A 15478-nucleotide genomic window follows, 5' to 3' on the forward strand; every position below is an offset into this window, starting at 1 on the left:
TGTCCACAAGACATTTCGCCACTCATCCAAGAGGCCTCTTCAGTTCTAATCCATGGTGTTTAGTTTTCTGGCTGATAAATTCTGAGTTGTTTAAAGGTATAGCAATCACATAAAGGTCATTAAGAGTCAGAATGGTAATGAGAGGGTCATCAGTCTTATCTTTGCATGAATGCTGGAGATGCCGGGGTAGAAATGTTAGGACTACATTGTAAGTAGCTGATAGGTGGTGTTGTACCCCACCCCCTCTGTTCAGGGATGGGTTTTCCAGTTTGACGAAGATGGCTTCTTTAACCCTTCCTTCAAACCACCTGTCTGTCCTCTGACTAAAATGTGCACAGTGTTATCATCAAAGGGAGTGTCCCTTGTCCTTTAGATGTAGCTATACAGCTGGGTCTTGACTTGAGGTCAAAAACACAGGGATTTGGTGTACGTATGTTGAAAATCCTTGAGTTTCTCTGAACAACAAAAACCAGCAGGGACATCAGTCCATCAGATAGAGTTAAGGAGCAAGGCAGATGGAAAAGTACAGTTACATCATATGTATCTGGAGTTTCAAAGAAACTCAGAAGGATTTTCAACAAACATTGAATCTTTGTTGTTTTAAAACTATTCAGACAGAAAACTGTCCACCCCAAGGATCCTACACCCAAACATAACCAGAGCAATATTGTAGATGCTCTCCGATGTAATGAAAACTGCACAGATCTGTATCTGTGGCGAGACAGAACAACCACTTCACAAATGAATTGCCCAACATAGGAGGGCTAACACCTCAAGTCAAGGTCTGGCTAAAGGACAAGGGACACTCCTTTGATGATAACAATGTGCACATTTTGGACAGGGAGGCCAGGTGGCTTGAAAGACGGGTAAAGAAGCCATCTTTGTGAAATTGGAAAACCCTTCCGTGAACAGAGGGAGTGGGGTACGACACAACCTATCAGCTACTTACAATACAGTCCTAACATCTTTACCCTGGTGTCTCCACAACAGTTCACACCTCCATTCATGCAAAGATAAGACTTGTGACCCTCTCATTACTTTTATGACACTTAACGACCCTCATGTTATTGCAATACCTTTTAACAACTCGGAGTTTATAAGCTGGAAAACTACCTACCATGGATCAGAACTGAAGAGGCCTCTTGAAAGAGTGGCAAATTGTCTTCTAGAAAACACAGCAAGTCCAGTTGCCTTGATTTACTACTGCTTGATTTCAAGCAGAGCCTCAACTATGCTCTTGTCAAGATGAAAGTGGGCACTGTATTGGTACGGGGAGGAAGGGAATGATAATTGATCTGCCACCCAAATCTGCATTTCAAACAAACACAGCAAACCTATTGAAGCAGATTCCCAGGAAACTTTAAAATATGAATATTAACATGAAATAATAAGACAGTATCCTTCTTATTTAGAACACTGGATGTTTTTTTTGTATTGTGATTAGAGCCATCTGAGTACATTTTGGCAATATACTTTAAGGCAGCAGGAGGTCTAGTGAGTCACTGAATTGCACATTCTTGTGTCCATGTAATATAATTACTCTTTCTAATGGGTGAGTGAGTGCGTTCAATGAATAACTGAAGCGATAAAATAGAATGTCACATTGCATGTCTGGATTAGAGGGTTACTTTCTCCTGATTGACATCCAGGAGCCTCTAATGGAAATGTATGTGCACGTACCTCAGGTGAGGACAACTTTTAGCATTTACCATTGCTGCAGTTCAATAGGTTTCTAACATGCTTGAAAATCGCACCTCATTAACAGCAACTTGATGGAATCCTATGTTATGGAACAGTAGACGTTTAAGGAATTGATAATTCTGCCGTGTTGTTAAGTCTGTGTGTCAGTAAAATAAAGCATTCATATGTTGAGTGTACAGGCAGGTAGAATGTTTTTTAGGCTCTTTCAGTCCATAATGCAAACAACTGTTATGGGTTGATGAGTTTGGTGATTCTCTGGTGTAAAGTGGATTTGATTGCAACCATCTTATTTGATAATGTTTCTGACAGTGCACAGTGTAGTAGATTGTAAACTGAATGTAACCACTGTCCTGATTCTAATATGATTAGATTCCAGCTTGCTTTGGCAGGCTGACAGAAATGTTGTCACAAGATTTACTTTTTCTACTTTTTTCTTTGAGTTTGCCCTGCACGTTTTCCTTTGCAATAGCACTCACTCCTGCTCCCTGACATTCACGGACCTTTGTCACACTGCTAGTGTCTTCCACAGGGAAGTCAGATGGAAAGTACCCATGAAATTCATCTGCCATTTCTTTGTCCCCCATTACTACCTCATCAACATCATTTTCCAGTGGTCCAATATCAACTTTCACCTCCCTTTTACTCTTTATATAACTGAAAAAAGTTTGCTATCCTGGTTTATATTATTGGCTAGTCTGCCTTCATATTTAATATTTCCCTTCTTATAGCTTTTTTAGTTGCCTTTTGTTTGATTTTAAAAGCTTTCCAATCATTCATCTTCCCACTCACTTTTGCTACCTTATATGTCCTTTCCTTGGCTTTTATGCAGTCCCTAACTTCCTTTGTCAGCCATGGATGCCTACCCGCACCATTTAAGCACTTATTCATCTGTGGGACATATCTATCCTGCACCTTGTGAACTATTCCCAGAAACTTCAGCCATCTCTGCTTTGTTGTCATGCCCACTAGTATATCCTGCCAATCCACCTGGGCAAGCTCCTCTCTCATGCCTCAGTGTTTCCCTTTATTCCATTGCGATACTGATGCATGTAACTTGTGCTTTCCCCCCTCAAACTGCAGTATGAATTCAATCTTATTATGATCACTGCCTCCTTAAGAGTTTCTTTATGTTAAGCTCCCTAATAAGATCTGGGTTATTACACAACACCCAATCTAAGATTGCCTTTCCCCGAGTAGGCTCAAGCACAATCTGCTCTAAAAATCCATCTTGTAGGCATTCAACAAATTCCCTCTCTTGTGATCCGACACCAATTTGACTTTCCTAATCCCCTTGCATATTGAAGCCCCTATTACAATTGTGTCATTATCCTTATTACATGCCTGTTCCAACTGTGGATGTGGACTTCCCACTCTTCAGGACATTTACAGTGACAGGTATGCAAAAAAGAGGGGCCTGAAGGATCATTGGGGACCTGAGTCGCCCCAACCACAAACTGTTCCAGCTGCTACCATCTGGGAAATGGTACCACAGCATAAAAGCCAGGACCAGCAGGCTCTGGTACGGCTTCTTCCACCAGGCCATCGGACTCATTAATTCACGCCGTCAGAATTGTATTTCTAAGCTATATTGACTGTTCTGTTGTACATATGATTTATTACAAATTACTATAAATTGTTCATTGCACATTTAGATGGAGATGTAACGTAAAGATTAAATTGCTGGTAAAAATCAGCAGAAGGTGGGGATTATATCACAGAAGTCTCCACCAACCAACTATATCATGGCAATTGCCAATAATTTATCCATCAAATGCTGTTGACCCTTGTTAAAGGTTAACAGCCATCAAAGCAAACCTCCTCCATTATGTAAATCTATGGCTCAGCTGTTAAATATTGATGTTGTATATCAGAGTGATAATTATCACAAGAGTTATTTTGGTACATTTGCCTTTTAGTCCAGTTAGGGCAAGTAGGAAGAAATTAATAGTTAGAGTAAGAGTAAATCTTCCAGTTAGGAATTTATTTGCCTGCTGACTGTGCACATCAATTTTTTTTTTGTGTCAGCTGTGTCTGGGTATGTTCGGTGAAGTCATTCTGAGTGGGTCCTAAACTCTGAAGCAGCGTAAATGAAGGGTATGTCAATGGATGAAAGGGTAGATTAGTCAGATTAGATCAGTGTTTGGACTGATCTTTGTTCAGGTGGGTTTCTTATTAATGTTTTAGATCTCAGACCTTTCTCGATCACCCCGTTTACTCAATCCCACCACACCACCACACCACCACACTCTGTACCATTGTGTGCTAGTCCCATTAGCAATCGTTATCACCTTATTCATCATATACATTTACATGTGTTAGGAAATTGCTATGGTGTGTTGGCGCTACATACAACAAAAACAACATCCAATAATTATACAGAATAAAGAATTTTTTATATATGGAAGTTTGTATGATCTATAGCTCCAGGGTTGTGCTCCCAATGTTTTTTTGCTTTTTAAAAAAGTTAGTGGGGGTTCTTTTTTTCCCTTCTTTTTCTTTCAAAAAAATATTCTTAACACTTTTTTATTATTATTGATATATTGCTTAGCTTTGTTAATCAGTTATTTGCTAATTTAGTTCCTTGTTGCACATAATAACATATTGACTTAATGTATCTTTTTTTGTCAATCTTCAATAATAATTAATAAAAAAGATTTAAAAATGAATAAAGAATTATATAAAAATAAATTTAGAAGTACATATGCAGAATAAAATATGCATAAATACTAGCATGTATTTACAATGTAAACATTAGAAAAAGTGTTCTAAGTATTTACAATGCAGTGACTGAGGTAATAGATAGAGGAGGGTGGGGGGGACTAGTGGTTGATCAGATTAACTCTCTATGGGATGAAACTTTTAAGAGTTTTTTTAAATAACCCTATTACACTTATAGAAGTCAGCTTTTGGAAAAGGTAGTTTGCTGTGTGGGTTGTCCACAATGATTTTTCCTGCCCCCCTCTTTGTCCTGGACACATACAAATCCTGGGTGATGGTAGACTGCAGTCAACAACTTTACCTGCTGCCCTGTAGTTTTTGTATTCTGTGAGAGGATTTTGCAACAAACCAGACAGCAATGGTTAATGTGAGGATGCTCTCTATGATGAGATACCATCATTGATCACCACAACAGCGATGCAATTCACAGTCCTTTTTTTTAACGTGCCTTCAAAACTCCTCTCATCTCTATTCCTCAAATCCCTTTGCCTGATGTGTTTCTCATCACATCAGTCATCTTTCTCTTCCCTCAAACCACAATATGCCCTATCCTTTGTGATAGCCTTTCATCACACTTCCTCTACAACCTCCTTCCTCCAATGGCCAGAGATTGGGAAGGAGAGATCTTTGTGCCACATACTGCAGATGGGTTGACACACCTTTCCAGTAAAATATTGGAGACTGGGGACCTAACGTTATCGGTGCCAGCTCCAATTACATCTCAGTTTTAAGGTTGGCACAGAAGTATTTGTAGACTGGAATTATTTTGCGGGGCCTTGGTAGATTTTTTTTCCTGTAGAGATTAAAATAAAGTATTGTGGTTTCATGAAAATAGTTGAAAAGGTGTATAAAAGACAAACAACCATTTAATTGAGTAACAAAGTATGTATTCAAATGAAATACAGAACAATTTAGAACACTACCAATACTGCTATAATATTATAAAACTGTGTATTAATTCCTAATAACTTTCTATGAAGGAATTCATCTAGTGCCCATTGCTGTGTTCTTTTGACTTGATGCCACTGTATCTGGAATTTATGAGCATTGTGTCAAGAAATTTTTATCATGTAACTCCATTCTGGCATGAAGCTCTGGGAGATTCACAAGTTTTCAAAAATACTGAGCACTTGAGATCAATTTAATATTGTGCCACTGCCTGAAGGCTTTCTCTGCAAATGACATATGATGCAAGGCCCTTGTTAATATTAAATCTGTGATATGTTTTCAGTTAATTGCAGATTTTTTTTTGTAAAGAGTAAAGACTAATACAGTGGATTCTGGTTAGTTGGGCCATTGGTTAATTGGGGCAAGAACAAGGTCAAATCGGCAGATGCTAGAAATCAAGGATTCCCGATGAAGGATCTCGGCACGAAACGTTGACTGTTTGCTCTTTTCCATAGATGCTGCCTGGCTTGCTGAGTTCCTCCAGCATTTTGTGTTATTACTTGGGTTAATTGGTTCAGCCACTTATTTGAGACCACTCTTAAAGAACCAATACTAACTGAGAAAATAGCCTGGATTCCCTTTGTTTATTTGGGACACCATGCTGTTGAATTGGAGCAAGAGACTGTTGCTGAGCAGTTTCTATCCAGCATCAGTTGCGTGTGCTTGCATGGCCGTGAGACAAAACACCAAACAGTTTTGAAATAGCATCCCCTGCATGTGTTTATGTTCAAAAAGCAGTGATTTTTGTCTTTGATAGTTGGTGAGAACGGTCAGGAATGAGCATGAAACATTTCATGACTTAATTTGGAAATTATGAAGGATTTGATGGTTTTGGCAGTCATCTTAAATGTTACAATGAAAATGAAGATTTGGAGGATGCAATTGTTGACAGCATTGTATGAAGGCAGTCCTTTATCTACACTAGGTGTTTGCACGGATTTTGTTCAGTTACAGTCAAAAGAACGTGATGCGGATTTATTCCTCTGACAATGAGTTTTAGGAGCTAATATATTGGTAAGTGTTCAATTTGTTCTGTATTTCACTTAAGTACCCAATTTGTTACTCAGTTTGTCTTTTTCTACCTTTTTAACTTCCATGAAACTTAAGGCTAATTGGGGCAGTCACTTAATTAGATTAAAATGTACTAGTCCTGATGTGTCAATTAACCGGAATCCATGGTATATGGAGATATATCGCAGGTTTGCCATCTCATCGTATGCTGTGCAGTTTTATGGAGGTTAGTTGCTCACTCATTTAATAATGTGATAATGTGGGTACATCTTGTGGCTGGACAGGAATGTTTACTAATGAAGTAGATTCTCAATGACTCTCCAGAATATTATTACCTTAAAAACAGAGTTGTTGAAAGACATCATATAATTGCTTTAACTTTGCTCTGCACATTTTGTACTTTATGACTAAACTTGAGACAGATGGATGAGCTTCCTGATAACTTAAATTAATTTAATTTCTGCTTCTATTTTAAACTGATCCTTTTACCATTTTTGATCTTTTTCTCAATGCCTTTGTGGTTTTAACCTTCTGCTTTCTGAACTTGCCTATGTTTTGTTTCTCACCACTGTAAATAGGATTTTGTTATGCAAATATTGTCTAATTGTAAATTTTGACCATAACCCTGTAACGTTTTGGCCCCAAGACTATTCTGTCGCCTTTATGAGCTGAAACAATCTGTGGGGAAACCTCAAGTATTTTAACCATCCACACTATTTGTATTGTAGAAAATATTTTGATTCTGTTGCTCCTAGTGAATTCAGATTTAGGAGGTGTTGCTTGCAAATTAGAGAAAACTATTTTATGAGTGAAGTTAAGAAATGCTTCTTAATACAAAGTCCAGGTATTTTCAACTCCAACCTCCAACCATGGTTGCTTTGCTGTCATCGTTGCTCGTGTTCCCTTCCAGTCAACTTTGGCCAGTTCCTCTCTCATGCCTCTAAAATACTCTTTACTCTACTGTAATACTGATACATTTGACTTTAGCTTTTCCATCTCAAATTGCAGGGTGAATTCCATCATATTATGAACACTGTCCTCAAAGGGTTCCTTTACTTTAAGCTCTCTAATCAAATCTGGTCATTACACAACACCCAATCCAGAATAGCTGATCCCATAGTGGGCTCAACCACAAGCTGCTCTAAAAAGCAATCTCATAGGCATTCTACAAATTCTTTCTCTTGGGATCCAGCAGCAACCTGATTTTCCCAATCTTCCTGCATATTGAAATCCCCCACGATTATCAAAGCATCACTCTTTTTACATGCCATCTCTATATCCTGTTGCAATTTGTAGCCCACATCCTGGCTACAAAATGGAGCCCTTCATTCCCATTCCACTCTTCCAACCTCATGTGCTCCTCTCTAATCTTATTTTATTGCCAATTTCCACATCTTTAGGGAGTAATCCAAAGATTATAAAGCCTTGAATCTGTTCTTTCATTTATTTCCAGCTCCTGCTGCGCTCCATGAGGAGCTGCTTATCTTTTCATTTTTGTGCTGTCAGCCCCTCACAGACGCGGTGACTCGATCCTCCCACATGCGCTGCAATATCTCTTCAAGTCTTTTGTGAAAAGGCGGATTTAAAATTAACAGTTGCAACAGTTTAATTTCAATGCATATCTTGGCAGGTCACACACGCACAAATTAACCTGTCCATTTAAATACTTCAGTCAAGACCTGATGACCTGTAATTGTAATCTTAGAAATGGGTTATATTATTACTAAATTTTTTGGGTTCATGAACTTTTTTTTTGAAAAAATGTTGATATAGATGAGGTGCTGAAGGATTGAAGAATAGCCAGTTTTGTTTAGCTGTTTAAAAAAGGCTCTAAAATTAAACCAGGGAATTATAGGCCATTGAGCCTGAACATCAGTAGTGGGAAAGTTACTGGAAAGCATCCCAAGGGACTAGTTATATGAACATTTGGATAGACATGGACGATTAAGGATAGTCAGCATGGCTTTGTGCGTGATAGGTCGTGTCTAATTAATCTCAGAGTTTTTTGAGGATATTATCAGGAAAGTTGAAGAAGGAAAGGCAGTGGATGTTGTCTACGTGGACTTCAATAAATCATTTGACAATGTCCCACATGGGAGGTTGTTCAAGAAGATTCAGTCGCTCAGCATTCAAGATGAGGTATTAATTTGGATTAGACATTGACGTTGTGGGAGAAGCCAGAGAGTGGGAGTACTGTAGATGGTTGCCTCTCTGACTGGAGCCCTGTGATTAGTGGAGTGCCATAGGGATCTGTGCTGGATCTGTTGTTGCTTCTCATTGAATTATGGATGTCACCAAGACTGGGGGTGTAGTGGCCAGCGAGGAAGACTATCATGGCTTGCAGCAGGATTTGGATCAGCTGGGAAAATGGGCTGAAAAACAGGCAGATGGAATTTAATGCAGACAAGTGTGAGGTGTTACACTTTGGTAATGCCAGCCAGAGTAGAGTAGGTCTTGCACAGTGAATGGTAGGGCACTGGGGTATGCGGTAGAGCATAGGTCCATAGTTTATTGAAAGTGGCATCACAGGTTGATAAGGTTGTAAAGAAAGCTTTTGGCACATTGACCTTCATAAATTGAAGTATTGAGAACAGGATATGAGATGTTATGTTGAAGTTCTATAAGACACTGGTGAGGCCCGATTTGGAGTATTTGTGCAGTTTTGGTCACCTACCTACAGGAAAGATGTAAATAAGGTTGAAAGAGTATAGACAAAATTTTCAAGGATGTTGCAGGGTCTGGAGGACCTAACTCATATGGAAAGATTGAATAGGCTGGTACTTTATTTCTTGGAACACAAGATAAAGGGGTGATTTGATAGAGGTATACAAAATTATGAGAGAAATAGGGTAAATGCAAGCAGGCTTTTTCCACTGAGGTTGGGTGGGACTACAACTAGATGTCGTGGGTTAATGTTGAAAGGCAAAACGTTTAAGGGATCATGAGGGGAAACTTCTCCACTCAACAGATCATGAGAATGTGGAATGAGCTGCCACCACAAGTGGTGCATTTGAGCTCGGTTTCATCGTTTAAGATAAGTTTGGATAGATTCATGGATGGTAGGTGTATGGAGGGCTATGGTCCCAGTGCAGGTCGATGGGAGTAGGCAGCTTAAATGGCTCTGCATGGACTAGATGGGCCAAAGGGCTTGTTTCTGTGCTGTAATTTTCTGTGACTCTCAGTGTAGTGGAGAGTATATTGACTGGCTGCATCACAGCCTGGGGTGGAAACACCAGCCCTTGAATGGAAAGACCTACAAAAAGTAGTGGATGTGGTCCAGTGCATCATGGGTAAATCCCTGCTCACAGAAAGCAACATCCATCATCGGGGACCCCCTCCACAAAGGACGTGCTCGGTTCTCACTGCTGCCATCAGGAAGAAGGTACAGGAGCATTGGGACTCACACACCAGGGTCAGGAGCAGTTACTAACCTCAACCATCACGCACTAACTTCACTTCATCATTGAAATGTTCCCACAACCTATGAAGTCACTTTCAAGGACTCTTCATCTTACGTTTGTGATATTTATTGCTTATTTATTTTTTATTATTATTTCTTGTATTTTCACAGTTTGTGTCTTTTGTACACTGGTTTTTCATTGTTGCACACCAGGCTTTCATTGCTTCTATTATAATTATAATCCTATTCTGGATTTATTGAGCATACTTATAAGAAAATGAATCTCAGTGTTGTATACAGTGACATATATGTACTTTGAACTTTAATTTGCCTTGTAATCTTTTATCCTCTGTTAGAATCTTCAAAACTATGTGTTAGTTCATATAAAATATTCATCATTATAATTTAAAAGGTATTCTTTTTATTGATTAGGTAAGATTTAAGAAATCAGAAAGGTAGTTGAAGCTAACAAATTAATCCAGTAAGCTTTTACCACTGCCCTCACTTCTGGCCAGGTTTACAACTGTCTGTCTGAAGTGGTATAATCTGAGTGGTGCCATTTATCCCTTTTAATTGCCGAGGAGAATTCGCCCACCAATATTTGACACCAGTTTCAAAACAGAATGTGCTGGAAATATAGCCAAAATGTTTCAGATTATTGTCTCTTCATCTAACTCTGAAAAATTAGAAAAACAGAATGTTTTAAGTTACAAAGAGGGTGTGGAATTCAGAGAAAAAAGGGATATCTTTGTGCTATTGTGGAGACTGAGGCTAGTAGGGTGACATGATAGTTTTGGAGCTGTCTCATTAATAGGAGATGAATCGGGGCTGTTCAGGGCCTTAAAATCAGAGGAAACTGCTAGATCTGTGAGTTGAGGAACCCAGCAGTTGTTAGTAATCTAAAAGACAAGTTAAAGCTGAAAATACCTAGCAGGTCTGGCGGTATCTCAGAAAAGAAGTCGAATTAATATTACAGATCGGTGACTTTGTATCAGAGCTGGCCAGTTTGATATAGCTAGGAAAGGATTAAATTGTTGAACTCGGTACTAAGTCCTTAAGAATTGCAAGGTGCATAGACAGATAATGAGATGCTGTTCCTTGAATTTGTATTGAGGTGCAATGGAATAGTGAGGGAGTCCAATGACAGAGGAGAGAGTGCCTGCGATAGAGAATTAAATTGACAGGTAACTTCAGCATCACCCTTCACAATAGAACAGAAATGTACTGTGAAATGGTCGCCCAAACTGCAAATCCTGATTGTATGGTGTAATCCCCAACACTCACACCATACTCTTGATGCTGCACTGCAATAGGTGAGGCTGATCCCAATCTATTCTGTCTGTAACATCAGTGGTATTCTCTGTAATTGACGCTGTGCTGTATATGTTGACCCTTGACTGGATTTATCACTGCAGCAGCCTAATATCAATAAAGAAGAGAACCAAACTTGATACTTGCTGCCAACAGCACCCCTTTTATCTTCAAAGATTCAAAGTACATTTATTATCAAAAAATGTATAAATATTACAGCCCTGAGATTTGTTTGCTTACAGGTAGCCTCAAAGCAAGGAACCCGAAAGAACACAATCAAAGAAAAAAGCATAAAAGACTAACACCCAACACACACAAAATGCTGGTGGAACACAGCAGGCCAGGCAGCATCTATAGGGAGAAGCACTGTCGGCGTTTCAGGCCGAGACCCTTGGTGTGTGATTTTGTGTGTGTTGCTTGAATTTCCAGCATCTGTAGATTTCCTCGTGTTTGCTTTTGAAAAAGGCTAACACCCGATGTGCAAGAGAAAGGAAAAGAGACACAAATGCAAATAGTTGAAGTGAACAACAATGATACTGGGCAGCCTGACAACACGTTAATGAACAAATCATGATTTGCAGAGTTAGTGCAATCAAGCATCAGCAAAAGCAAAGCTGTTCTTGGTCTGATTCATGTTCATTCCATCTACAACCCTGTATGTTTGACTGTAGTGAACCCACTGTTTGAAGAACTTGGCATTATGTTCAGATCTCAGCTGAGTGTCGGTACATTATTGGGTTCTCATACAAAACTGATAACTATGACACATGGTTTCCCTAACTTCTAAAGCACTCACTCTGATAATGCTTTTATTCCATTTTGTTCCTGACCTCTGTGTAATTTGCAGACCAAGTAGGAATTTGTAACTCTTGCCTTTTTTGTCACCTATGTCTGTCAATTTCCAGTACCTTCAATGATTGCAACATCTAGAACTACTCATTCTTATTTCAGTTGTCATCCACCCATTCGAATGTAGTAGGCATCATTGCAGGAAACTGCCGATCCTCCATGGCCTGTAGGGATAAATTGGTATTTTCTATGGTGTCGACCACATGAGAGAACTAAAATATACCAGTTGCCAGTGTTGTAATGGAAACAGATGTTTTTAATCAATTGCCTGTCCACAAAATACCACAACAGCTTTCACCGATGCATGTCAAAAGGATCAATATCTAAGCTGTCAGTGCCACCTGCATCAAGATCATCAGTGATAATGACCTGAATGCAGAATCTTGCACAAGCTGCAGGACTGACATGATAGCGTGGGGTCTGAATTTTAAATGTAAAGTTTGTGTTTATCACACATGATTCTTTATCTTGTTTTTATCTCAACTTTCTTAAATACCATATGGAAGAAAAGGTCAGTATATATATATATATATATAGTGTGTGTGTGTGTGTGTGTTGGAGGGGGTTGTACTGGAGAGTTAGAGTGGTAGCAATCATAATTTGCACTGAATTGTTCTAAATGATATAATGGAAATAATACTGATTCCAGCGCTTTAGACAAGCTTGGCAGCCATTGGTATTCTGGACTGAGTTTGTGCAGACATTTGTACGTTTAATTATAATTAATGTGATATTGCATTTGGGGTCAGTAATCATGGTAATAGTTACTCTTAATGTAGTAATTAATCAAAAGTCCATTTGTGAAATTGCTCCCATCAGTAACTTATTGTATGTGGGTATTCTGTGTGGGTTTGTTCACTTGTGTGCATCAAACTGTGGTGTTGTGGTAGGGTGGGTGATGTGGGTGAGCATCGGGCTGCTTATTATGTGATTGTGATCTTGTGTGTGCTTACTGTGTGTGACTGTTGGTAATGTGTCTTTGCACCTTGACCCTGTAGTAACGCTGTTTCGTTTGGCTGTATCATGGTTAAATGAGAATTAAACTTGAATTGAATTAAAATGTCATATTGTCAATGATAATGCATATTTGTAAAATGAAACTCACTTTCTATTTACACTCACACATTGCACAAGCCATTTGAAAAATATCTGGACTACTACTATAGCTTTCCAAGCCTACCTTCAACTTTTCATCAACTTCTGAAAATGTTAACCTTGTCTGACATTTTCATTTACCTGAGCAAAGGTTTGAAATGTTATAAACTATCCAAAGCTATAAGCTTAATGTGAGGCAAATGCTTCTGTAGGGGCAAAACTTAAAGACAAGAAGTTCAAGGAACACTGAAAGGGTTATCAAGGGTTGTATGAAGGAAATACTTAGCAGGTATAGAGAATTGAAAACAACGAGTCCTTTCAGGAGTTTGGAAAGTTGTGCTGTGGGTGTTAGGGTGGTATTTTTAAAAAGTTAGGAGAACAGAGCGGTGGCACAAAAATCATTGGAGGAGAAGATTAAGGAAAACCTTACAGCAATTAATAAATGTATTAAGGGCAGGAAGATTGCCCGGGAAAGATTAAGGCTCATTAGGGACCTAAGAAGCAATTTATGCATGAAGCCTGAGGATCTACGTGAGCTCTTAAATGAAACTTTTCTCATTAGTATTCATTAAGGAGTAGAATATTATAGCTGTAGGATCGTGGGAGGAAGATGGAGAACATAAAATCATTAAAAGGAGGAGGTGTTAATTGTCTTAGTGGACATAAAGATGGAAAAATCCTTGGAGCCTGATGTGACTTTTCCAAGGCTGGAGATTGCTGAGACCCTGACAGATATTTTTAAATCTACTCTGGCCAGAGGTTAGATGTCTAATGATTGGAAGACAGCAAATGTGGTACCTTTTATTCAAAAAGGTCATCAGGGTTAAGTCAGATAATGGCAGGTTTGTGACACCTGGGTGACACGATGGCACAGCTAGAAGATCAGCTGTCTCCCAGTGCACTTATTTGGGTTCATGCATGATCTTGGGTGTTGCCTGTGTGGAGGCTACATGCAGGCTTCCTTGAGGTGCTCCAGTTTCCTTCCATATCCCTAAGATCTGCAGGGTGGTAGGTTTAATTCTCGCTTTAAAATGCCCTTAATAGGTAGATGAATGAAAGAATATGGGGGAGAAGAGGAATGATAGGGGAGGAGCAGAAAGCAGATTCTGTGGATGTGAAAGAGACACTCAGATGGTATCTTTCCAGGGTTAGGATTGGGTCAGTGATACTCTAAAGGGACGGGTGAACAGCAGGAAGTCGTGGTACATACTGGTACTAACAATGTAGGTACGAAAGGGAGGAGGACCTGAAGAGGGAATGTAGGAAGTTAGAAATGACACTGAAAAGTAGGACTTCCAGGGTAGTTACCCTTGGATTGCTGTCTGTGCCTTGTGCCAGTGAGGGCAAGAATAGGATGATTTGGCAGCTAAGTGTGTGGCTGAAGAATTGGTGCAGAGGGCAGTGTTTCAGATTTCTGGATCATTGGGATCTTCTCTGGGGAAAGTAGGACCTGTACAAAAAGGATGGGTTACACACGAGTCTGAGGGAGACCAATATCCTTGTGTGCTAGAGCTGTTAGGGAGTGTTTAGACTAATTTGGTAGGGGAGGGGCACCAGAGTGATAGGACTGAGGATGGAACAGTTGGTATACAAGTAGATGCAGTGTGTTCTGAGACTCTGAGGAAGGACAGGCAGACGATAGGGCAAAATTTTTGGGAGATTTTAACCAGGCCAGTCTGAAAAAAATCACTAAGCAACTACCTTCAACAGATCACTGGCAATATCAGAGGAAACAACACAGTGGATCATTGCTACACCACCATCAAGAATGCCTATTGTACTATCCCACGCCCTCACTTCGGGAAGTCTGATCACCTGGCTGTACTTCTACTCCTTGAGTATCGGCAGAGACTGAAGACTGCAGCACCAGCAGTGAGGACCAAGAAGGTATGGACAAGGGAAGCACAGGAGCGCCTACAGGACTGCTTTGAATTGGTGGACTGGACTGTATTCAGGGATTAGTCTTTGAAACTGGATGAGTATGCTGCAGTTGTTACTGAATTCATTAAAAACTGTGTGGGTGAGTGTGTGCCTACAGAGACTTACTGTACGTTCCCAAACTAAAAGCCGTGGATGAACCAGGAGGTATGTCATCTGCTGAAGGCTAGATCTGTGGCATTCAAGTCTGGCGACCCAGGCCTGGACCAGAAAACCAGGTATGATTTGCGGAGGGCTATTTCAAGGGTGAAGAGACAATTTTGAACGAGGTTGGAGGCGACATCGAATGCAAGGGAACTCTGGCAGGGTCTGCAAGACATTACTTTCTACAAAGCGAAACCCAATAACATGAATGACAGCGATGCTTCACTACCAGATGAATTCAACACCTTCTATGCATGCTTTCCATGCACAACTACAAACCTGACGAAGGGTCTCGGCCCGAAACGTTGACTGCTCATTTCAACGGATGCTGCCCGACCTGCTGAGTTCATCCAGCTTGTTTGT

General features: G+C 39.8%; 1 protein-coding gene across 9 annotated transcripts in view; it reads left to right on the forward strand.

Moving 5' to 3' along the window:
• LOC140728349 (E3 ubiquitin-protein ligase HECW2-like) overlaps positions 1-15478 on the forward strand; it is a 318336-nt gene that overhangs the window by 102843 nt on the left and 200015 nt on the right. Inside the window, exon 1 of one of the 9 annotated variants that reach the window (XM_073046951.1) lies at positions 1624-1685. The exons of 7 other annotated variants lie outside the window; for them this stretch is intronic. The gene's annotated coding sequence lies outside the window, so the exon portion shown is untranslated. Of the gene's footprint in view, positions 1-1623; positions 1686-12353; positions 12450-15478 lie in introns of those variants that run through there. One more of the 9 variants, XM_073046954.1, reaches the window with a different exon arrangement.

This window comes from Hemitrygon akajei, chromosome 5 (genome assembly GCF_048418815.1).
Source record: "Hemitrygon akajei chromosome 5, sHemAka1.3, whole genome shotgun sequence".
Lineage (NCBI taxonomy): Eukaryota > Metazoa > Chordata > Chondrichthyes > Myliobatiformes > Dasyatidae > Hemitrygon > Hemitrygon akajei.